Here is a 21,859-nt window from a genome sequence, read left to right on the forward strand (position 1 = left end):
GTCTCACTCGTCATCTTCAGGCTGGTGCTTTCGGCTTCTTGTTACTAGAACAGAGCAGGATCTCAGTGTTTGAGTTCCTATAGGAACTCAAACACTGAGATCCTGCTCTGTTCTAGTAACAAGAAGCCGAAAGCACCAGCCTGAAGATGACGAGTGAGACCTCGTCGAAACGTCGCCTAGACACCCCAACTCTTACACGGGAAGACACCCGAAGACACCAAAACCTGCATTCCTGTACCCGTGAAAATCTACGAAAGCATATATATATATATATATATATATACACACACACACATATACACACACACACACACACACACTCACACTCACACTCACATCAGTATGCTCGGAGACTACCTTCGCACAGTGGCTCAATGTGTTGATTGTGATGGAGTGTGTCTGCTGCTGAGAGCAGCAGGGAGCATTTCTGGAATACACCCTGATCTTGAAGGCAGGGTTAGCCCATGTAGTCTCATAACCTCCGTGGCGGATAGAATTAATACTAATGGTACCCACCCAGCTGGATTTGTGCTGTGGAACTAAGTAGAGGTACATTCAAAGGTTGAGGACAGTAGAAATGAATGTGGAATCCAATGATCCTTAGTCTTCCTAATTGGCAATCAAAATTACAGGCACTGGAGACCACAGCATACCAATTTAAAATGTACAATCTTGATTGCATCTCTAAGATATCTGGGTATTTAATTCCCCGAGCAACCAGGAATGCCATCCTTTCTAGGCCTGTATCTTTTGTTCTTTCACATTCCATTGCTATTTCCTCAAGATGCCACATCTTGGTGCTGGTTCTAGGAGCAGGAAACTTGGGTAGATTGGTTTGGTGCTGGTTCCTTCCCATCCCCATTGGAAACGATGCATGTTTAGAGTTGCCTCTATGGAAAACAACATGGGTTGGGTCCTGCCCTCTTCTGGGAAAGGTGACAACCCTACAAGAGAGACTGCTTTCTCTCTTGTAAAAAGACATGCAAATGCAGAGCATTAAGTGAATTGTAATAATAATTAATTAGTGCTTCATGATGCATGAGCCCTTTGCGATTATTAAATGCACACATTCCTCCTCCTTTGCGAAGATGGGCTGCAGTAACAAATGCTGTACTTCACATAATGACATCAACCCTAATGGAGACATTGCCAGCCTGCAAAGTGAGGGGCCCTTAAGGCAAAGACAGAAGGCTCTTAACAGACCTGTTATGTTCACAAGAATAAATGCTGTCCACAAAGATGTTCAGGGGGAAAAGGCACAGCGGCAAATATTTAATTAAAAGAACTGCGTGGGCTGGCGAATGGAGGTAGCAGCTGCTTAAACAGAGATCTGGTCTTTAAATAAGGTAGACAAAGTCAGCTGATAAAAAAGTAGACCATGTGAAAGAGCTCAAAGGCTAGGCTGTGTAATTGCAAAACTGCAAGCCCTCACTCCCAATCTTCTGCTCACGTCAGCGTCTTAAGACTGCTCCGTATTGCTTGGCTTTCTCATTTAAAAACTCACAAAACCCAAAGTCTGAATGTATGCAGAAAAAGAAACACTGTGGTAAGTAAAGTGTGAGGGAAACGAAAGTGCCAAAACAATATTGGAAAGATCTTTTGTCTTTAACACACTTGATATCCTCATATGATATATCATATGATGATAGCTTATAAAATTCCCATTAAGATTCCCAGTGAGGGTGAATGAATATGCCGATTTTTGTTTCTTTACGTTTCTTGTTTTCATCTCAGTTCTCATTTGCTGGTTAGTTTGCATCAGAAAGAGAAAAAAGGTCCACATCATCATCATTATCAGTGAATCACCATTTACATGTGTCTCAAAGCAATTTACAAACGTATAATAAAGACGGCTAAAAACAGTTCTGTAAACAGAACAACCCTCTTCCAGCAAAGATTTAAAAACAATACAAAATGAGCATTTAAATCAGATACCCTCAAATCCAACTGGAAAAGAATGCAAAAACAAAAATGTATTTGATTGTTCTTAGAAAGTTCAAAGGGTAGGCACATCTCTCTCTCTCTCTCTCTCTCTGTGTGTGTGTGTGTGTGTGTGTGTGTGTGTGTGTGTGTGTGTTGTTCCACAAACCAGGAGCAGCCTCACTGAAAGCTGTGTTCCAATTTATTATGTAGCAAGCTTCTGATATTGGCGGATTTCAAGGAGATACTCTTTTGCGCAGCACAGTGACTTACAGGGAGTATGAGGGATAAGGTGGTCTTTCCGTTAACCTGGTTCTATGCACTTCAAACAATATGTCCATTTCTGTACATAATATTGTGTATACTTTTTGCAAGCAATTTCTCCTCATATATTTATAATTCCACTAAAAAAAATTATTGTGCACATTTCCCTAATACACACTTTGCATGCATCTTTTTCATCTCAATATTCTGAGAAGTTATCTTTTCAAAAGGTAGCTGTGTTTCGGTTCATGGGTTTGAACTGCCAATTAGGTAGGTTAAAGTGCAGAGCAAATGAAATTCTTCCCTGCACCTAGTTCCTAGGCTTCAGTCTGGAGCATTTTCCTTTGAAAGCATTGATTAAGCCATGTATCTGTGACAAAACTGCTGTAACAGTCTAGTATAATAGGATGTTCACAGTGTTTATAACACTTTAGTCAGGCACGGCATCCCTGCAAGTGTGTGTGTGATGGAACTGTACTGCCAATTTTAATTTGACCAGGGAGACACAGCATTGAAAATGCATGTGCAGAGTACACAATAAGTTGCCTTATACTGAGTCTGACCATTGGACTGTCTAGTTTGGTATTGTCTACACTACAGTGACTGGCAATGTGTCTGCAGGGTTTCAGATGGGATTCTTTTCCCCTGTGTGAAAATCCCAGTACTGAAAGTGAAACCTTTTGCATGAAACATGTGTTAGCTGCCACTGAGCTATGATCCTTCCCTCAGGTATGTTCACATTAATTTATCCTGACCCCTTCAGTATGCATGCATGAAGTTTCTGTTCCTCTTTCCCATGTAGACCCTTCTTCTCTCTCCTCACCCTCACTCCCTCTATTTTGACTTTTTCGGGATGATAATTTGCCCGAACGCCCTAGTGCTAAAATGGTGTGGAGGGATGGGTGTGTCACACAAGAACTTGCACTTCTGAGCATGAAGGTTTGAAGAGTCTTTGTATGTACATTTTACTGAACACACAAAGGTCTTAGAGGAACCTAGCCAGGAGAGAATGTTCTGGGCAGGGAAAGCACAGATGCCCCTTTCCCGCTACAAACTTGCAACCCTTGTGGATTCAGGACAAGCTCTGATTGGCTGCTTGCTGGTAGGACTGTTGCTCAGACAGCTGGGCTGGCAAGGGGGCTTGTTGGACTTCTTCCACCCTCCTGCCCAAAACACACTTGCCATGCCAGTGCATCTTATGGAAACTTGCTGTAGATTGTTTAACTCTTGAAGATGCCAGAATAAAGAACAGTGGGGAAAGGACTTTTGGGGAGTTCAACAGGGCCAATTTTCTCCATATGGTTGAGATTTTGAATGGCTGTTCTTTAGCATTTCATGCCGCATCATTTTTTTTAAGCGTTACAAAAAGAAAAAGAGAAAACTCTAAATAAAAAAAGGAACAATGAGAAAAATGTGAAAAGAGCAAATATGTGATGTTCCCTGAAACTGAGTAGTTTTAGAAGGACTTCACATTATTATCATTCTCCTATGTGAACAAAGCTTTAATAAAATATGATGTTGTAACAGTTACTGTGCCCCATCCAGAGCACATACTTGCTGATGTGCTGGTTTACAAGATTGGGCCATAAGTTACTATTACTCATGTTCAGAAGTAATTTTCATCTTATTAAGGATTCAACTCCCCTGAAAGCCTCAATACAAAACATTTCCATTAGCTGGAGCTATTGAAACAAGATGATGACCTGATAAATTATAATATTATGCTACTTAATAGAACGTGTCAAAATCTTCTATTAAGATTATATACACTCCACTCCACTTAGATCTCAGCTGAAAAGTTATGCCATTATATTGTCCATACTATTGCACTGTGAGATCAAATCAACAGATCTGATGCGGCCACATGTTTTTTTCATGTATGCTTAAAAAAAAATCCACTTCTTTATCTCATCTTTGGTTGTTTGTTGTTTTTAACTTTTAAGCTATTATTAAAGAAATGCTTAGGAGTAATATCTAAAAATCTCCGCTGAATGAACTAATTCCAGTGCTTGTCTGATATGGACATTTGTTGTTTGAGAGCCATGATCCACAATCTGCTTCCTCGGGCTTATTACCTTTAGACTGATGTAAGCTGTGATCTTGTATACATTAGCTGAAATCAACCATGGATTTCCTCATGGTGGGATACATAAGTAGTATTGCTCAGGCAATCCTTACAATTCTGTGAGGAAAAAAGAAGAATAAACTTGCCCAAAAAGTTTCAAGGCTGAGGAGGTCAAGTTCCACATTCTACTCACTATATCCCATCAGAATTCAGTGGGTTTGATTCTTATTAGGGCTGAAGTTCTAATTCCTTAAATGTTTCAGGCCTTAACTCATAATAGGTAAGTGAATCCCTTGGACACCAGTTTCATTGTGGTGTACTCTCTGCAGTATCATGGCATTAGCTGCTGAGAATTGTGATCAAATCCAGAAGAGCATTTGGTTTAGTTTGCTACAGCCAAAACAACACTACTTGTGGCACCTTTAGAATTGTATTTATTGCAGGAAAGGTCTTCATAGGCATGATAAAGTGGCAGGTACTTTCGTGCATCAGATGGCACAGGTTCTTGCCTACAGAAGATTAGATAACGTTGACTTTTATCATCATGATTTATGAAATGCAGCCTAATGCCCATATCTTGATCAATGGGTTGGGTATTCATACCTCCCTTATGACCTCAGTACAGGACTGCCAGGCATGATCCAAGTGTATTCAAAATGTTCTGCACTTGCTCAGACATCTGTTTGCAGCCATAGCTTTCCTCCTGAGTCACTTTCCTTGCCAGAAAAGGTACCATTGCCAAATTGGATGGGAGAAGAAGGCAATGGAGCACACTTGTAGCCTTTCCTTTGAAAGTAAACCTATCAAATGCCCTTTCAGAATGGGAAAATGTGTCTCCATGGGTGTGCAGACAAGAGTTAAGAATGCTAGAGACCTAAGAATGAGAGGGAAGGAAGGAGAGTTGAGGGGGGTAGATGCATGAACAGCAAGACCTAACCAAGCAGTCAGGAGAGGACTAGGGCTACCAAAGTGCCTCTGTTTCACTTTTCTTTTTTTTGGAAAATGAATGCTTGAGTCCCAAGGGTCCGAATTCCCTGCCCCCTTCTTTTATATATTTTACTTGTTTATAGAATTTTTGTGTGGCATTTTCAGATGACTCAGGAATGTTCCTACATGAAATGAATGCATACAAAACAACAGAAAACAACATTAAGACCACAATCATTTTGAAGTACCACTTCCTGTCTTTGGCGCTAACTCTCTAGAAGTGCAGTCAAAGTAGTACAAAGATAATTTCAAAGGATTTAGAACAACAGTACAGGAGTATTCTTATGTGAGTACAGGAGTATTCTTATGTTACCTGTAGCCCAGGAATAAATAGCAAATAAAGGTGAACAGAGTTATTTTATAGGGTGAGTTATTTTTTAGCCCACACCCTTTAAAACAATTATTTCTGTATACCATATTCAGCTGAATATTCAAAGCTGCCACTTCTATTTCTTTGTAAGTTCATGCATGCAGGACATTTAGTGGTTATGACTTACAAAGAAAATAAATACTATAAATAAATAAATTGAGTTGGAGGGCTAATCTTTCATTTATACAGTGAAGAAATTGTAAGAAAGCAATAAGGACATAAGAGCCAGTTGTGATGAAAGCTCTCATTGTCTAGAGTGACTGAGTGCAATATAAATTAGATCTGTGTTGTGTTCATGGTGGCTTGCAATACCCAGAGACAGAATTATTTAGAGATTCATGAGTACTATTGATATGAACAGAAGTGTTCCTGAATTTTGATATTTTATCATGCTTCAGGGACAAGCAGCTGGCATTATTAACCCTTCCTCTCTTGTGGGAAAAGAAACGAACTCTTGTTCTTTGATCACAGATATGTTCCCTTTCTAAACTATCAAGATGGTCTTTGTCAACCAGATGGGAAGCCCACTATTTTAACCTAAGTACAAAAGCCCTCTCCTCACCTGTGATTCCCAGCAACTGACATTCAGGTTTTTGTAAAGTTGTTATTGCTGGCATCTATCTGTCTCGAGATACAATGGAGCGCACCTCTGGGGGGTAAAGTCAAACTGCTATGTTGGCAGCACCAAAGTGTCCTCTCTGGGATGCAAGCCTGGACAGTGTGTATAGGAGTCCTGGGCAAGCTCTACTATTGATGGCTGTTTGGGTCTTTTCTCAGTACTTTTCAATGCTTCTGGTTCCCAGCTGGTTGGTTTTGTGACTGTTCACACCGCCAGGACTGCTTTTTCTGCCTTTGCCACCAATGCCCCTCTGGGAGATATTTATCAGGTGTCAGTGTGGCCTATTCCTTCCGCATTTGTCAAACATAGATTAAACACCTGTTCCTCAGCCGATGCTTCTATTGGACAGCAAATGCTTCTAATGGTCAGCAAATGCTTCAGAAAGTGGCACAGATATAAGGGTATACAGGTATGACAGGCAGTCCCACTTAGTTGGGTCACTGTCACTCTTCCCTTCCTGCCCTCAGTGGGTAGATCCCATCCATAGAACCCTTCAGTCTACTGCAGAAAAATGTAATGTTGGTCATAGGTTCATTTTCTGCAGGCAATGAAGAAAAATTTTGGCAGAAGTGCGTACTCCCAAGCTGGGTGGGGGTATTTGTTCAGCGCATCCTTTTAGATTCTCTCTTATCAAGGGCATGTTCATAGTTTTTTGAGGGGATACCTATAGGAGGCAGAAGGGAGGTGTCAGGAATGTTCCTTCCCAGAGTGACTGTAAGAGCTCCGAGGACCAAGGGGGAGTGGCAGGCAGAAAGAGATGGAGGTTTGTTTTCTTCACATGCAGAGAGTGAAGCGAACCTCTCCAGTCCTGGAATGCAGGTAGTAAATTCCCAGGACAGTGTGAGGCAGGCAGAGGGGCCTCAGCTTTCAGACATGCTCTCAGGGGAGGAGGGGCCAAACTAGACTATCTGCTCTGGAGTCACCCTGTACTAGGAGGCTGGGCAGAGTTCAGGCTTGGCGTCAAGCCCACAAAAAGAGGAGCAACTGATGGCGTATTTCCTGTTGGAAAAGAGCCCACCCTCCAGAGGCCTCAACTGGCCCATCCAGTGCAGAAGATTGAGCTGTGTGCTCACACTGAGCTACTGTGTAAATACTAATAAATCTGAACATTATAAAACCACCAGCCTGACATCTCTTGGTGTGAGAGGGGGAGATCATCAATCCTGACAGGAGGATTCATGTTTTCTCTGGAATAGTCTTCACCATTTCCCATATCCTTTACTTCCTTTTATATATTTTTACCCTTCCTTGGTTGTTGTTCTGAGGTTGCTGTTTATTTCTTTCTGGTTCAGCCATGCTCCCACATGCATTCGTAAGATTTTCTAATTTACACATGGCTTGCGTAGTGGGGCAAGTGGGGTGGACATATCCTCTCCATCTCCTGTAGAAAATGAACTTATCACAGTAAGTCCAATGTTACATTCTCCACCTCTGTTGCATCCAACACAGCTTTTCTGAATGGCGCAAGTCTTAATAACCTCATCTGTTTATAATTGTTGTTGTTGTTGTTGTTGTTGTTGTTTTATTGATTATTTCTTGCTTGTATAGGCTATTTTGTTTTTTAATGTTTGATGTTTTGTTATATTTTTATATATGTTGTAAGCCACCCAGAGTGGCTAGGACAACCCAGCCAGATGGGCGGCATTTAATTTTTTATTATTATTATTATTATTATTATTATTATTATTATTATTATTATTATTATTATTATTCCCCTTGTAAACTTAGTTCTGGAACCATTAGAAGCCTGTTATGAGAAGTTTGCAAGGCACTGAAATAATAAAGTTTCTGAAGGCACATGGATACACATGTGGTGGAACTGTAAAAAAAAAAAAAAGACAGTTCTGGGAAATGATTTACAACAAGCGAGATTAAGAAAATGTTTAAATATTCTTTCCCCCAAAAGCCTGAAACCTTCCTGCTAGGAATTATGGGTAATGAAATTCCAAAAAAGTCCAGGAGAGTTTTTATGTAAGCCACAGTTGCTGCCAGAATTCTAATTGCAAAAGGAAGGAAGGGAGAGGATATCCCATCCAACTCAGACTGGAAAAATAAATTAAGAGAGTACGCTGAACTGGAGAGATTATCAGCAAGGCTATGAGATGTTACAGATGAAAAATTTATCAGAGAGTGGGACATATATATAGAATCAATGTAAAAGAACATTGTCAAAATATTAATCCGTTGGCAGAGTTTGATTGAACTTCTCTGCACAAACAGGATAATTTTACAAATTTTAAAGTAAGTTAAACAACATGGAGAAAATAAATTTAAGTGTGTATTCAAGGAATTTATTTTGAGAACAGAATGGGAGGATCGGAGGTCATGTCAAATTCAGTTACAAAATGGTGTACAAAGCAAGTCTCAGTTAAGGAAGTAACGGTTGTTTATTTTTATGGTCATCTTTATTCGGTCTTTAACATTCACTGAATATCTTTGTTATATATATTTTTAACTAATAAAGCATAAGAAAGAAAAGTTTTTCACCTCCATTCTGACTTAGAAGCTCTTGTTGGTACAGGTCTTGAGGGAAGAAGAGACTAGGGAGTTAAGCAGAAGGGACAAAACTAACAGCGAGGCAAACTTTCTGGCATGTGCATCTTTTCAATTCGCTTGCAGTTTGTCCGTAGAATGCTCTTTCATCCTTTTTCCTGTTGAAGGTGAAGTGCCCGTGTCCTTTCGGAGCACATGTTAACCGGTAGCGTGCCAATGTCATTCGCTGAAAAGATAAAAACAGACATTAGTGACAATTATATGTCACATTTTCCAGGTCAACTAACAGTGTTCTGTAAGAGGCAAATAGGCCTTGAGAAATAGGCCCCTTAAACGTCCTTTGTAGGGCAGCTGTTCTGCATGGATAAAAACAAAGAGAATCAAATCTAAATTGTCAGATACTTTTGGCAGCCATAAGGACAGAGCAATGAATGTGGTGAAAATAGCAACCTTATCATATATAGTTTTTAGTGATGCAAATAATCACAGGTTAAAACAGCATTTACAAGATTGTAATAGGGCTGTGTTTTAAGGTGGCGTGAGGTAGATTTTGTAAACTGCTTTGAGGTTTGATTACAATCAAGCTATACCTGTTGTGAAATAAATGAATAAATGAAATAGATAGAGATCAAGATGTGCAACAACAGCAACAGAAACACAGCCAAACATCTCTGTATCATTGCCTGAAACTATCAGGAAGGTATTTATTTATAGTCATCCGAACCTTAGCAGTTTAAGCTGAGGCGGTTGTGTGAGAAACGCATCACTCCTGAAAGCTTTCCAAGCTGTTACTGACTCAAATTGCTGTCTGAAATACATACAAAACAGATTGTTTGAAGGTTTAAGGACAGAAATGGTAAATGGAAATCTATTTAGAGAGATGAGAACAAATGTTTGGTTCAGCTTCAACTAGACTTAGGCCAGGCTCCAAAAAGCTATGTGAAATAGTGTTTCTTCATGTACCCAGGGATTTTTTGACTGCTGTATCTTATACAGCATTGGTTTCTGCCATATAGAGTACCCTAATCTTCTGGATGAGGGTTTTCTTTCCCTTTTTTATGGGACTACCAGAGGAAAGGAAGCCCTAGATTTCATTATGCACAGACTAGAAATGAGTGAATCTGCAATTTAGGTTTTTCTCGGTTGTCTATTTCATGGAGGTCCAGCTCTGAGGGCCTTCTGGCGGTTTCCTCCCTGTGAGAAATGAGGTTACAGGGAACCAGGCAGAGGGCCTTCTCGGTGGTGGCGCCCGTCCTGTGGAATGCCCTCCTGCCAGATGTCAATGAAATAAGCAACTACCTGACTTTTAGAAAACATCTGAAGACAGCCCTCTTTAGGGAAGTTTTAAATGTTTGATGTTTTATCGTGTTTTTAATATTCTGTTGGGAGCTGCCCATCTGGCTGGGGAAACTCAGCCAGATGGGCAGGGTATAAATAATAAATTATTATTATTTCTCCAATCTTAACTTCAGGTTGCCACGTTTCCATTTTGTGTATGTATGTGTGTGTTTCCTCGTTTACAAATGTACATTCATCGTCTTTTTCTGCAGGTTGTGTTTTCTACAGATCAGTTACATTTGACATTGGTGTTATATGCAGCATAGGATTGGGAAGAAAAGAGTGGGAGATGGGAGAGAGTGGGTGGGGTGGTAAAGCTTGTGAGACATTGGCAAAGCTTATGTTCTTTTACTTGTTTTATGTATGGGGCTTGTGTGTCAACGTCACTTGGGTAGGTTCTCTTTCTACAGTGGTACCTCGGGTTAAGAACTTAATTTGTTCTGGAGGTCCATTCTTAACCTGAAACTGTTTTTAACCTGAGGTACCACTTTAGCTAATGGGGCCTCCCACTGCCGCCAGAGCACAATTACTGTTCTCATCCTGAAGCAAAGTTCTTAACCTGAGGTACTATTTCTGGGTTAGCAGAGTCTGTAACCTGAAGTCTCTGTAACCCAAGGTACCACTGTATTCGCTTGTTACATTTCCTTGGTAGTGAGAGAGGTTGGGGTGGCCTAGGCCAGGCATAGGCAAACTCCGGCCCTCCAGATGTTTTGAGACTACAGCTCCCATCATCCCTGACCCTGGTCCTGTTAGCTAGGGATGATGGGAATTGTAGTTCCAAAACATCTGCAGGGCCGGAGTTTGCCTATGCCTGGCCTAGGGTGTGGTTGATTGTCTTTGGTTGGCTGCAGTGGGAATTGTTTGTGCGTGTGTGAGCAGATGGGTTGCTGAGTTAATTTAGCAATTTTTTTTTAAAAAAATATTTTGAATATTTGTCAGAATTTTAATGAACCTTCCTCCTAATATACACATTCCCCCAAACACTTTTGGCTAACACAGTGCATTTGGTTATGTTGTTGGGATGAGGACACTTTTTGTTGTTGGAGAACTGCATTGCAAAATTCAGGGAAGTGTGAATTTCAAAAGGCACATGCATTATTGTTTGAGAGATTCAACCGTTAACCAAACCAAATTTCTCCATCTTGCCTCATGTGCAACTCCTTTGGATTGTTCCATGTCATACATAGTGTTCTCAAACTACAATTCAAGAGCAGAATGTACTCCAGAAACACAGTTCAAGGAAACAAATAAGGGTTGACTGAATTAATCAATGTGTGACATCCTCCTCCTCCTTCTTTTCATAATCTGAAATTTCAACATAATCAGTGGGGCCAAATCTAGGACTCTTCCAGACAGGACCAGATTTAGGTTTGATGAGGCCCTAAGCTATATGCCCAGCTGTCCTTTGTCAACAACAAATTGTTGCTGTTATTTGTGCTGAATATATGCTATAGATAGATAGATAGATAGATAGATAGATAGATAGATTCTTTATTGTCATTACACAATATATGATAATTTATGGACCTAATAGGTATCTAAAGCCATTTGCACATATTGCCACGCAACCAGTCTGTGAAGAATGTAGGCACCCTATATATAGAAATGAGCAAACCAGTGGTATTTTAGGGAGCAGGCTAGCCGGCAGGGCCCATTACTTACATCATAGGAGCCTACACAACACAAAATACTGTTGCTGCATGTAGGTTTTATTTTATTTGTTTTTTTATCTTATATTTTGGAAATGTGCATCCAGTTTTTCCCCCTTTAATTTTTTTGGGGGGCCCCAAGAGAGTGGGGCTCTAAGCTATAGCTTGTTTAGCTTATACATAAATCCGGCACTGCTTCCAGAAATTATAAGGCAAAGATAGAAGCTGAAGTGATGGCTGCAGGGAAGATGGAAAACAGAGATGGAAAACAGCATTGCTTAAAAACAGCATGGAATGTGGGAGGTGAAATAGTTTGCACGGAATGTGGGAGGTGAAACAGCTCTTGGCCCTAGGAAGATATATTGGTACCTTGCCACTATTGCTACATTTTAGTTGGCACAAATGACAGTGATGGTGCATGCCATCAAGGTCTGAATGGTCCCAGTTTGCTAAAAAAGACAAGTTATGGTAGGCTGGATAATCAGAAGAAAGAACAAGTATGTTTGTTTTATGCCAAAAAAATGATGGGTTACTGTGAAAGGGAGGCATAGTCACTTCCATGGGCTGTGATGAAATGTTTAATCAAAATGTTAGTGAACTAGTAGCTTCAAAATGTGCAGTTCTGTACATCCCAGGATGCCCATTTCAACACTTAAATGAAGTTATAAAGCAGCCTAGTCTTATTATCAAAGTGAGTCTCATTCCTCAAACACCAAAATATTTAGAAACTAGAAAATTAGTATATGTTCATAAGGTTGTGATGTCAGAGTACTGTCACCTAAGACAATTGACATATAAACTCCAGCTAATCACAAACATGAAGTGTGTAGCAACTTGTACAAGGTTTAGAAAATATTATATCATACAGTATCGATTTTGCTAAAGATAGGATGTAGATTCCCCACCCCTTCCCATATGAAGACAAATAAATTGCATCACAAGCCCTTGATTTACAGGTTTTAATTATTATATTTAAAGAGATAAAACTACTCATTATTTTACTGTCCTATCCAATTTAGCCACCTGGTCTCCAATTTGCTTGACTAAAACACGCAAGTCAGATAAGCTATTTTTTGAAAGGACATCTGGCTTCTCAGTTGGATTGCCATTCATATCACCAGTGTATGACTTAAATATCAGAATATTTAGAGGCATGAAATGAGGGCCAGGGCACACACCAAACAGTCACCATGTTGAGCTGAGAACACCTTAAATGGCTTCCCATGCTGGCTGGCTCTGTGCAGCAAGCTGTTCCTGTGCAATTGTTCCCATGCAGGCTGGGCAGTTTTCTCCACATCATCAGAAATATGTGTGTGTGTTTTTCTTAAAAAAAGAAAAGGGTTCGCACTGCTGGGATGGGGGATATTTATATGTTTACTAAATTTATATCTTGACCTTCCTCCTAAATGAGCCCAAGCCAGCAAACACTTCTGCAATAAATAAAAAAAATACAGTTAAAAAGTGTAATAAAAACAGTGCTCTTTTTCTAGAAAAAGGGGTGCTGGAACTCTCCATGAATGCCTCTCCTGTTCTCTTATAACAGCAATGGCACCCACCTGAGAGGTGCCAGAACTGAGTTCTGATGAGTTCTTGCTGGTTCGGGGGGAGCCCTGAAACATATTTAAAACAGTTAAGAACTAAAACTAAAAACATGAAACATCTAAAACAAATTTTAAAACTGATCAAACCAATCCATCTGCCTGGACAGATCCACTGAATGAGAAAAGTTTTCAACAAGTGAAAGAATACAGTGATGGCACCTGTAAAAGGTAAAGGTAAAGGGACCCCTGACCATTAGGTCCAGTCGTGGCCGACTCTGGGGTTGCGGCACTCATCTCGCTTTATTGGCCGAGGGAGCTGGAGTACAGCTTCTGGGTCATGTGGCCAGCATGACTAAGTCGCTTCTGGTGAACCAGAGCAGCGCACAGAAACGCCGTTTACCTTCCCGCCGGAGCGGTACCTATTTATCTACTTGCACTCTGATGTGCTTTCAAACTGCTAGGTTGGCAGGAGCAGGGACTGAGCAACAGGCGCTCACCCTGTTGCGGGGATTTGAACCGCCGACCTTCTGATCGGCAAGTCCTAGGCTCTATGGTTTAACCCACAGCGCCAGCCGTGTCCCTGCTTCATGTCAAATAGGCAAGGAGTTCCATAGTGCAAATGTTGCCAAACAAAATGAATGACGCCTTACAAATGGAGAATGGACATTGTGTGGCACTTGCAGAAGTGCATGTTCTGCACATTGAAGTCAGTTCAGCCTGTGTGGGGTAAGACGGTCCCTTAAGTAAACTGGTCCCAGCCAATTAAAGGCTTTATATAGTAATAACAAACTACTCAGCCCAGTAGTTTGTGAATTGCTTCCTATGAAATGATTTTGCAGTACAATAAAAGCATATATAAAACAACTCTCTCTATATACACAATTAAAAACAATGAGATATATAAATGTTTCAAAATCAATGACAATGGCTAAAAATCTTTACTTAGAAGACTTGTTGAAAAAGAAAAGTCTTTGACAGACAATAGAGAGAGGGTGCCTCTATCCATTCAACGAGCCACAATGTCCTAATGGTCTGAACATGGAAAGTGGCTTTTGCATGACAACTTTTTCACAGGCACTGCTTGAGTGTTGTTGCATTGATCTAAAGTCCATTTCGGAAGAAAAGAACCAAGCTATAATGAGTCTTGCTTGCACTTGCTTGCCACAGCAGAACAGAGGCACTAGCAGCAAGGGTAGAAGTGATGTATAACTTGAGGTCCAGAATGCAAGGTCTAATAATGCTGGATGGCTTCTGGAAGGGGAAAAAAGATCTAAGGGGGGGGGGAAGCTTGTGAAATATAGAGGGTTGGCCCCATTGCTCTTAGCACTGGCACTATTAAAAAAGACTCAGCTTTCTACATTGCATTGATCTTGTGGGATCACATGTGAATGGGATTATTGACTAGCTCCCATCATAATCAAACTCAGACCTACACTGTCAAATGTAGTGACTGTTGTAATTTAGAGACACTTCCTTAGAAGGATAAAATAGGGGTCGAAATTTAGAAAGGATTTCTGGAGGAGAAGGGTGAAGCCAGGAGCAGGGTGAAAGAAGAGCTACTTTCAAACCTGTTAGTTGTAATTTCATGCTTTGTAGAAACTGTTTGGTGTGATCTTCATGGGAGTGAACCCCTGACTTAATAGAGCGAGTATTATGGAAGCATCTCTGCAAAGGTCAGTGTTCCCCAAAAGAGGTCCACCTCACCCTCTGAGAACAGTGACTTTTTACTGAAGCATTTGATTTCAAATTTTCTCCGTCCTAAAATTGTGCTGTCCCCATTTCCTGTTGTGGCCTATTCACGCGTCAACGAGATCATATCTTGATGGATGCCTTGATTGACTGGAATTGATTTTAGACCTTCCCTTAAAGCATATCAATCCTTCTCCATTCTGCTTTCAGTGGGGATGAATAAACTGTATCCTTGCTTCAGGAACCTACTCTGTCCACCATATTGCACTCCTGCTGTGCCCATCAGTTTAAAGCTAACCCCAAGCAAGAAAGAAGAGGAAATTAGCAGACACCAGAGGCAGAAATGACTAGATATGCCAACAAATGGGGAGTATGCCTGAGAGATACAGTCCAAGCTGAAGGAGAATGGTTGCTTTGGAAAATGCTGCATTCATTGGCAAGTGAAATTGCAGCACTTCAGTAAATTTTAATGGGTGAGGAGATGAAGGTGATTATTTATGGCAACCCGTGAGGGAAATAGAATATAAAGAGTTGAATGAAAGTTGAACAGGGTTTTTCTAGGCAAGAGCCCACGGAATCGCTGCACAAGTGAGGTTCTGAATAAGTCATATTTGTTGATTTAATAGGGGATAATCCAAAGCTTGTGGTCTATTTTGCTGGACTGCTGCCTGCCATTCTAATCATTCAAAGTCAACTTTGAATTCAGGACTGCCAGTGGCAAAATTCCCCCCTGTTGTCACGTCCCACTTTTTTCATGATCTAGGTCTGTAAGGTTGTATTTGTGGTGGTATTATTCTCTTTTTAAAAAACCACAACTTTAATAGAGCATTACAAACAACAAACATAACCACAGAGAGTTATTTCATTTATCCACCAGTGTAATATCATGAGCACTCTGCTCACACGCATGTGAAAATTCATGTTATCACAAGGAATCTTGTGCTTTGTGCATTAGCCCACTTTCAGTGGGCCTCTTCCACATAGGAGCTTGAGAGATTGGGGGATATAGAGTTTGTTAACCTTTGTTTATGAAGGAGAAGAAAGCAAGTGGCTGTGGCTTGTTGCTTGCTTGCAAATCACAGTTTGCTTTTTTAAATTATGGTTTGCTGTGCATCTCTAAACAGAACATCTTTCTTTAATTATGGTTTGTTTGGCCACTCCATTCCAGAACCTCACCAAGCTGCAAAGACATGAGGCAAAAACATCTGGAAAGCAATAGATTGTTTGCAGAAACAAGCCATGAATTGTTTGCTAATCTGTGAGATGGTTTGTGGTCAATTGAACAAATCATGCCTTAACATTATGTGTGGATAATGCGATACTTTGAATGAGGTGGGGTAGGAAAAGAACTTTGGATATCAACAAATCCTGTTTTGCTTTTGAAAGCTAAGGCCATACCCACCAGAGCTCTGTTTAACTCAGTTTTTGTCATGTCAGCACAATATAGCAGTGCATACACTTTGCTATTGGTCACACAGAACAGCGACGACATATCTCACAATTATTGTGCAATATTCAGCATGTTTAATTTCTGAAATTAGAAAATTATTTTAGAAGGTTTATCTGGCCATTTCATTTATCTGGCAGCCCTGAAGCTCTAATTTCTAATTGCCAATGACTTTTATGTAGCAACCTTTTAACATGGCAAATTAAATCTGTATTTAGCTAAAGTAAAGGTCATCTGTAGCATTAACTATTGCCAAACTTGCACAAATCCAATTATATTATTTTTTGTTTGCTGCACTGTATAAAAACTTACAAGATCTAGATTTGAGAGCATGGTTTTTATGGGCACTGGCACAGCAAAGAGACAAATATCTTAGAAGGCTGTATTTAGTGGTACAATGTAATTTAGTTTTCTTGCAGCAAAACTGTAAGCTGAGATTTTGGCTTGTCATGCTGTTAGAATTTATGAGCTATTTTTAATACAGCAATTACATGTGGTGAAAATTGCTCAGGAGCTTTAGGAGATAAATTGAATTTTAATATTTTCTATCCTGTTTGGTTGTCCAATATTTTTTTATGATGTATTCCAGGAAAAGGTAATGTACAATACTGGAATCAAGAACGACATGGCTCCTTTATAAACTGGTATATTTTGTGGAAATGGCAAGCTGCAAGCAAAGGGCATCTCATTAAACAAAGAAATGAGCTGTCCTCAAAGCAATCAGTATTTACTATTAGTCAAAGGGTACAGTAAATAATGAATTGTAGGTGAGGAGTTATGGGTAATTATCCACAGTGAATTCAAATTATTTGCTTTTTAAAAAACCTTGAGCTGAGGAAATGGGAGAGCACAGCAAAGAAAGAGTGATACTTTCGCTGCATCTCTAATATTGCCTTCGTAAGAAAGAAAACATTTTTACTGGAATTGGTGACCTTTTGTTGATTTAATGCCACAGGGTCTTCTCTCCTGGGCAGCCTAACTTATACAAACAACTTCATAAAACGGCACAAAGGGCTCACCAGCCGTTCTATATTCCACATTAACTGTTGTAGAGGCATTTAGAGGTTGGGGGCATCAGTGGGGCACTAGAGGTATGCATGGGCATTAGGCTTTGAAAGCTGGTATCACTGGATCAAACTCGTCAATTTTGTTGAATTAATTAAACTAAATAGTTTTAATTGAATTTCCAGTGAAAGCGCAATTAAATTTTTAGTGTTTTGAGTTTTATTGTGCCATTATCTTCCATAGTGGGTCATGCAAACCACTATTCAGAATGCTATTTATGGGGTATGGTATTGGGGATGACTTTATTGAACCAAGCAGGTGGTGGTCTAAAACCGTTTGGGAACCACTCCCTTAGAGCTTCTCCTTTCCACCTCATGCAGCTACCCAGCTCACTCTTCATCTTCCCAAGCCATTTCTTTCTCTTTATTCTGCAGTCCCACTTTGCACCCCTGTTTTTACCTTCACCCCCATGTTCATTCTTCCTCCTTTTGTGCCACACATCCTTCTGCATCTCCCTTCTCCCACACACTGCAACTACTATGCTCACTCTCCCCCTTCCACCCAACTATCCACCATTCCACCCAATGAATCCATCATTCCCTCCTATTATTCTGAACCTTTCACGCCCCTGCTTTCATCTTCAACCCCATTCCCATGCCTTCTGCTCCCTCCTTTGTTGCACCCCCATTTTCACCTCTGCTCCCTTTCTGCCCCTACCTTCCTCCTTACATTTCTCAACTCTCTCTTGCATACAGATCAGACCCATTTCCATGCCTCATCTTCTCTCCTATTGTGCAATCCCCTTCACCCCCTACCACTGCCACCCATTTTCCCCATCTTCTCCTTTGTCCAACTCTCCCTTGCACATGGTCCTGGATCCATGTTTTAGGTGGCTCTTGGGCCTTGAATACATCCACCTTCTTCTTAACTGTTCATTCGCTTGTCCTTTTCCTCCTAGCCTAGTTTGCACCACCAGATGGAGGAAGCAAAGTAGGTATGCTTATTGTCCTTCCTGCTGGTATTTGCTTATAGGCTCCAGAAAGGCCATTGAGCAGGTAACATCAGCAAGGAATAGTAGCAGCAGTTACTGGAATCTAGCAGTTGGCAGCAGAACCCCTTCCATGGCTTGGGCCTTAGCAGGAGCCCAACAAAGCTATTCCCTGACTCTAGCCTTGTATGCATTGATAATCAAAGTGGTGACTTTCTTCCCATCTAGCTACCCACGTATTAATGGCAAGTGTAGAAAGTTTGGGGAAAAGCGCTGACAGACTTGACTTCCCTTTTATTTTGTTGAGCTCTTAAACTAAGTAGCTTCCTGAAGATCAAAACAATTGGAGTAAAGGGCACATTTAAAACGTCTCTAGAACTGTTGAAAAATGTCACAACATTGCAATTTTCCTGCTATGCATGGAGGCAGAAAGTTCCATGTTGTTTGATGTCATGCTGCCACTTTAAGCTACACTAAATACTCAGATACTCGTAGCTGAAACCCATATCTAGAACAATACTAAAATTTCTGCTGTTTGGGTATAATTGTGCATGAGGCTTTTTTTGGTGGTGGTGGGATGTGGGGGAAGGTTTTCTCTCAGATTGAACTGGTGGGTGGAACCTGTTTGAAGCTCTTCAAAAGCTTAGGAGCCAAAAGCGAATCCTGCAACAGGCCAATTAGTGAGTGCAGTCAAACTTTTCACTTATATTGAAAGGCATGTTACTTTGGGAAGAAAATAAAGGAAAGGAAAAGAAATGGGATAAGGTTTTCAAGGAGCCTGCTGATGAACTGAAAAGTTGTTGCATACTTATTGCCATTTGAAGCTTCATTTCAGTATGCAGAGTTTATTCATTATTGCCTTGTCTTTTCCCTGCAGAGCTTAGGACAGCATTCCTAAGATTATTCCAGTCTGTGTGTAAGTTAGCATGGCTGGTGTCAGAAGTATCAGAGAGGCAATGTGATGTACAGTGGTACCTCGGGTTAAGAACTTAATTCATTCTGGAGGTCCATTCTTAGCCTGAAACTGTTCTTAACCTGAGGAACCACTTTAGCTAATGGGGCCTCCCACTGCCACTGCGCCACCACCACACAATTTCTGTTCTCATCCTGAAGCAAAGTTCTTAACGCGAGGTACTATTTTTGGGTTAGCGGAGTCTGTAACCTGAAGCGTCTGTAACCCGAGCTACCACTGTAGTAGTATTGGACTAGGACCTGGGAGACCAGGGTTCGAATCCCCACTCACTGGGGCCAGTCACTTCCTCTCAGTTTAACATACCTCATGGGGTTCTTTTGAGGACAAAATGGTGAAATGGAGAACCATGTGTACCATCTTGAGCTCCTTAAAGGAAAATGGTATTTAAATGGAGGAATAAGAATAAATAATTCTTCCAAAAGTTAGCACTTTAGGGCAGCTGCTGGCTGCCCACACTTTTGAAGAGCAGCTGCCAGCTCAGGCTATGTGAGAAGCACAAGACATTTAAGAGCATATAAGCACAGGTACAATCTTAACTTTTGCTTGCACAACAGGAGTGCCAACACGACCAGTTGCACCCGCATAAGGAGGCAAAGGAATGCATTGCCTGTGACACTGCATTTCATTGGGTATGGATGGGCTGGCCCAGACAGACACCAGCTGCTAATGAGGGGACTGTTTGGCCATTCCCTGTGCTGCCTGGTTACTGCAGCTGCCTGTGACTCTATAGCGGGCATATGGAGCCCTGTGGCCCTCTAAATTTGTTGGACTCCAGTTCCCATCCCCCCTGACCATTAGCTATGCTGGTTGTTGCTGGTGGGATGGAGTTCAACAGCATCGGGAGGTTCACAGTTTCCTCATTCCTGATGTATAGATCCATAATAACTTGCCCAAGCCTATCTAATAAGCACAATGTCTGGAAGATGGTGTACATTCAGGTCCAAAAAATATGTGCATATGCTTATACTGTGATCTAGTTTGAATCTGCTCTGGTTCAAATCCCATCTCATTTTCAGCTTTGATTTTTACCGTAGGGAGAGGGGTGGTAGGAGGGAGCCTCTGAATATGAAATTCCATCAAAGCCCCACTCATTTAATTCTGGCATTGAGTCAAAAAACTGCTGAGATCTCCATAATTTCTACCCAGTTATAAACCAATGGCCTGTAACACCCTCCCAATAATTGCTGGTCAGCCAGCTGTTTCTTGCTGTCTCTCTGGGGCTTTATAAGTGTCACTTTCTGGCTGCCTGCCTTCTTCCTCTGAATGATAAAAGCAAAAAGGTAAGTCTGCTTCTCTCTAGTTCAAATTGTGCTCCAGAAAAAAATTCTGCTGGGATAAATGGGCACCAAACCTTCCATTAGGAGGGCCGCTGGCTGCCAGGCCAAGACTTCTCTTTCCTTATCTTGGGGTATTTTTCTCCTAACAGCACTTTTGGCTTTTAAATGCCGATCGTTTTTTATTATTGTTTCGTAACATTTGTACTCTGCTTTTCTTCCAAAGAGCACAGGGTAGTTAACGGCTTCTTGCCTGCTCTCAGTTTATCCTTACAACAAACCTCTAAAGTAGGTTAGGGGAAGACGGAGTGAGTTTATGGGTGAACTTCACAACTGAGGCAAATTTGACCGGGGCAAGTGTGACACCCATAAAAAAAAAAACCTACTGTCAAGCAATGATTTTTTCTTACAGCATTGAATATTTAGCAGAGACACCAACAAAAAGCCACAGTATTCCCCCACCCCACCCTCGTAAGCCTGCATTTTATTTTGAAACCTTTTTGAAAGGTTTAGCAAGAGATGTTAAACAGGAATGGTTGGCCGGGGAGGTGCACTACTGCACACCTGGCCTCCTGAAAGCAGCAGGTAGTGATAAAGAGAGCCAGTGTGGTGCAGTGGTTAAGAGTGGTGGACTCGTAATCTGGTGAACCGGGTTTGCTTCCCCGCTCCTCCACATGCAGCTGCTGGGTGACCTTGGGCTAGTCATACTTCTTTGAAGTCTCTCAGCCCCACTCACCTCACAGAGTGTTTGTTTTGGGGGAGGAAGGGAAAGGAGATTGTTAGCCACTTTGAGACTCCTTAGGGTAGTGATAAAGTGGGATATCAAATCCAAACTCCTTCATCATCATCATCATGGTCACTTAGGTGGAGGGAGGAGGTGGCTGGGAGGTTGGAGTTGTGCAGCCACATTGGCAGTAATGCCGGATTGGCTTCCCTCTCTGCCACCCACTCCTTCTCTTAAAGGGTTATTGGAGTTTTGACATTTGCTTCCTCTGTTGGCAGCAAGTTTGATGTTTTGGCTTTTTGCTGTCTTGCCCTTATTATGGGGCACATAATAAGGTCTGAAAGCACATGGGGTCTGAAGGCACCTTGCTGAAGTTAAGCAAGTCTGGGTGCTGGTCTGGTCAGTGGCTGGATGGGAGACATGCTTTGGGTTCTACGGTGGAAGAAATTGGGATACAATTGTAGGAAGTATTCATAGTCATTGATATATCAATATCTGGAGTCGTATTGTGGG

The 21,859-nt window shown here is 41.1% G+C and overlaps 1 protein-coding gene across 6 annotated transcripts in view; it reads left to right on the top strand.

The window, feature by feature from the left end:
* CHL1 (cell adhesion molecule L1 like) overlaps positions 1-21,859 on the top strand; it is a 201,548-nt gene that overhangs the window by 90,045 nt on the left and 89,644 nt on the right. The window lies entirely within an intron of this gene.

Source organism: Podarcis bocagei (genome assembly GCF_964188305.1).
Source record: "Podarcis bocagei genome assembly, chromosome: 2".
In the NCBI taxonomy this organism is placed as follows: domain Eukaryota; kingdom Metazoa; phylum Chordata; class Lepidosauria; order Squamata; family Lacertidae; genus Podarcis; species Podarcis bocagei.